Genomic DNA, 4,134 nt, shown 5'->3' with positions numbered 1-4,134 from the left:
ACACTAAAAACTCCTGGGTCAAAAATAACCCATAATGGGTTATTTTTGACCCAAATCCTGGGTTAAAAAGGGACCAACTAATTTCTGGGTTATTTCAACCCAGAAAAATGGGTTATTCTTTTTGACCCAACTTCTGGGTTAAATACCTGACCCAAATTTTGGGTTAAAATAACCCAAAATTGTAGTTAATATAACCCAACTTTTGGGTCAAAAGAACAACCCCAATATCTGGGTTGAAATATCCCAGAAATTAGTAGGTCCCTTTTTAACCAAAGGTCAAAGGTCAAAAATAACCTAACTTGGGTTACTATGCCAGTATGCCTTATTTCAGAAAATAAAACTTCAGAAACTTACACACTTCAAGCACTTTTACATTTTTATTGCATTAAATTAAATTAAACTCTACACACTTGGACCTATTTATCTTAGGTCACACTGTAATAACATTAGACATTAGAAAAAATAGAAAAATAAACAACTCATTTTCTCTCAAACATTTGACAACATTCAATAACTGGATTGAACTTGAGGGACAAGATTTTTGATAGTGTCCTCATCTAAGAGAAGAAATGCCTCCTCATCTATGTCTTCACCTGAAAGACAGAAAACAAGACAACATGAGTATTGTTAATAAGTCGAGACAATTGTGAACCACCAGACACTCTTTGATTATCAAGCTAATAAATAATCACTCTTAAGGGAATGCTGTTGGTTTTTTTTTTTTGTTTTGTTTAAAAAAAAAAAAAAAAAACGTGGCCCAATTTGCTAGTTAACTAATGTGGTTCTTTTGCAGCATTACCCATTTTGTGTGAATGACAGTCTATACTGTCCATCTTTTCTTTCATTAACAAGTGTAATAATGACATTAATGCAAAGGTGAATATCTGGCCCATTATTATGCATAACAGCTTAAAGACAAGGCACAAGTATCTTTTAACTATAAGGGTTATTATAGAGATGCATTCCCCACTGTCAAAGAAGTTGTGACTGTCACAAAATCTTACACTGACACATTTAAGCCATATTCAAGAAAAATATTTAGGTATAGAGAGATGATATGAGGGCAGTTAAAGGGATAGTTCACCCAAAAATGAAAATTTGATGTTTATCTGCTTACCCCCAGGGCATCCAAGATGTAGGTGACTTTGTTTCTTCAGTAGAACACAAATGATGATTTTTAACTCCAACCGTTGCAGTCTGTCAGTCTTATAATGCGAATGAATGGTAACACAATTTATAAGAGTCAAAAAATATGCTTAGACAAATCCAAATTAAACCCTGCGGCTTGTGACGACACATTGATGTCCTATGACACGAAACGATCGGTTTTTGTGCGAGAAACCGAACAGTATTTATATAATTTTTTACCTCTAAAACACCACTATGTCCAACTGCGTTCAGCAATCGCTTAGGTTTCTCACACAAACCGATCGTTTCTTGTCTTAGGACATCAATGTGTCGTCACGCGCCGCAGGGTTCAGTTTGAATTTGTCTAAGCATATTTTTTGACTCTTATAAATTGTGTTACCATTCACTCGCATTATAAGACTGACAGACTGCAACGGTTGGAGTTGAAAATCATCATTTGTGTTCGACTGAAGAAACAAAGTCACCTACATCTTGGATGCCCTGGGGGTAAGCAGATAAACATCATATTTTCATTTTTGGGTGAATTATCCCTTAAAAGTAAAACGCTCACCTCTAAAATTCTCTATCAGCCCAGACATCCGCCACTCAGTTAGCTTATCAGCGACAAAGCTGTCCATTTATAATGACCTGAAGAAAACATAGCAATAGAGGTTAGCAACAATTTGAAGACTTGAAACGCTTCTTTAACTCTCACTACTTAAGACAGTAGGGCACTGTATAATATGATAAGCACAGCGCAGCTGGTTAACATAACTATTGTGTAGCCTCGTCGCTCTAGCCGCGGCTAAAGGGGTCGCACACCGGAAGAGAAGCGTATTTAAAATTCAAACACATTATTCTCTATGAGTGTACACACACCGGCGGCGCCATTCGGCGTCTGTCCGCGGCGCCCAGCAACGGTTCGGGACCTTGTTCAAAATCCTGCAGCGCCACAGAGCGCCATGTACATCGATTTATATTAAATTTACACTTATTTGTCTCAAATCGTCGTTAATGTATATACTGACTTCACCATGTGCTGCAATATAAATTTAGTTTTACATTAATTTACAGAAATCAGCTGCTTGAATGAAAATTGCTGATGTTATTGGATTTTCAGGTGATATTCTCAATTCATTCAGTTAACGGACGCTCTGAGGTAAAGTGTTCAGACTGCAGACTCAGCAACGGTTGTATTTAATTATACAGTACAATCATAACATACTACTGACATTATCTTAATTTCATAATGTCCTAAAACATAACAATATTGCTGGCCATAAACTGAGAAAGTACGCGATACCTTGAGTTGTCCTAGACGCGGCGCAGCGCGGCGCTTCTCGTCCGGTGTTCGACCCCCTTAACGCGGCATGAAGTCGCCACTAGCTGCACTGTGCTTATCGTATTATTACCAGTATTATAACAATGAGATAAGTACAGCACAGTTTATGAAAAATAGAATTTAAAGACCGTGTAAAGTGAATTCAGTCATTTTCTTCTAAACACATTAAATAGATCATACGTTTCTCGATGTGTAAAAAGCACAACCATTTTGACACCTAATTTCATGAACTTATCGTTATTTTTAATCATTCAAATTTGGCTGGGTGGTTAATAACACTTTCTTATTTAGTCTGACAAACTCAAAACACATATTTATTTTGACTTTACACGGACTTTAAACTAGTTAGATGTTGTCGCGATATCCGTGGGCGGCTACGTGCTAACCACAGAATTACCACGGTAAGCCATGGTCATTTTTTCAACAGATGGTGCTAAACTAGCAACGGGGACATGGACACAGAAAAGTTTACGTTACATTGACACTGAAAATACTTGCTTACCTTGAACACGCGATGAAGTTGCACCGAAGAAGCCCAGGCCAAAACGGATCGAGTGCGTTCAAGTTCAAGTGACGGTTGTTTCAAACGACTGTTGTGAGAAAATTCCAGAACAACAGCGAGGGCGGGGGGAAGGGGCGTTAACCCAGAACATGGGTTACTCTTTGAAAAATAACCCAGAAACCTAAACAACCCAGGAATTGGGTCAAAATATTAGCCCTATAACCCAGAAAATGGTTACTCTCTGAAAAAATAACCCATAATTTTAACCCAACACAAATAACCCAGAAAATGGGTTAAAGAAATAACCCAGGAGTTTTTAGAGTGCAAGAGTGGTCATTTCCTTATAGAGGTAATTTGCTTTTTTATTATTATTATTTATAACAGTCTAATACAATATTGTTCTCTAATTTCTATGGAAGCTTGTTTCTGCCATGAAATAAAAATAAAAGTCAGAATTGCGAGTTTATATCTCGTATTCTGACTTTATAACACGCAATTCTGGCTTTGCGTCATGCAATTCTGACTTTGTAACTCACAACTGCAAGTTGCAAATCTCACAATTTATTTATTTTTTTTCTCAAAATTGAGCGACTTTATAATTCGCAATTTAAAGAAAAATTCAAAATTGCGAGTTTATGTACATTTTTATAAGATGCAATTGCACATTTATATCACAATTCTGAGGAAAACAAATCAGAATTGCGTGATAAAAAGTCAGAATCTCGCAATTCTGACATTATAACATGCAATTCTGACTTTATATCATGCAATTCTGACTATAACTCGCAATTACGAGTTTAAATCTCGCAATTCTGAGAAAAAAGTCAGAATTGTGAAATACAAACTGGCAACTGCAAGAAAATAGTAAGAATTGTGAGATAAAGTCACAATACAATTCACAATAATTCATTATTTTTTTTTTTTTTTTTTTTTTTTTTTTTTTGGAAACAAGCTTCCATACATTTCACATTTGTTTTAATAAATATGAAAAGATTAGGGCTCAGAAAGACTGGTTTCTATGCATAGGTTATCAGTTGGATATTGAGATGAGGGTTTTGCACTCAAAAACTGAGATGAATGCAAGCTTGTGAAGTTATTCACAATTAAAATCCACAAAATTTTGTTCCACAAGACTGTTAATTCAAGTCATGTCGCCTTTATT

General features: G+C 35.9%; 1 long non-coding RNA gene across 1 annotated transcript; it reads right to left on the bottom strand.

The window, feature by feature from the left end:
• Window positions 1-259: 259 nt before the first annotated feature.
• On the bottom strand, window positions 260-3,254 carry LOC137018297 (uncharacterized). The gene is made up of 3 exons (XR_010894896.1): window positions 2,973-3,254; window positions 1,700-1,776; window positions 260-593 (listed from the first exon to the last, which is right to left on the bottom strand). It is a non-coding gene; the product is annotated as an uncharacterized lncRNA (long non-coding RNA).
• Window positions 3,255-4,134: the final 880 nt, after the last annotated feature.

This window comes from Chanodichthys erythropterus, chromosome 1 (assembly GCF_024489055.1).
Source record: "Chanodichthys erythropterus isolate Z2021 chromosome 1, ASM2448905v1, whole genome shotgun sequence".
Lineage (NCBI taxonomy): Eukaryota > Metazoa > Chordata > Actinopteri > Cypriniformes > Xenocyprididae > Chanodichthys > Chanodichthys erythropterus.
The sequence above is the reverse complement of the archived record's forward strand: the minus strand, read 5'-3'. Positions and strand labels throughout refer to the sequence as shown.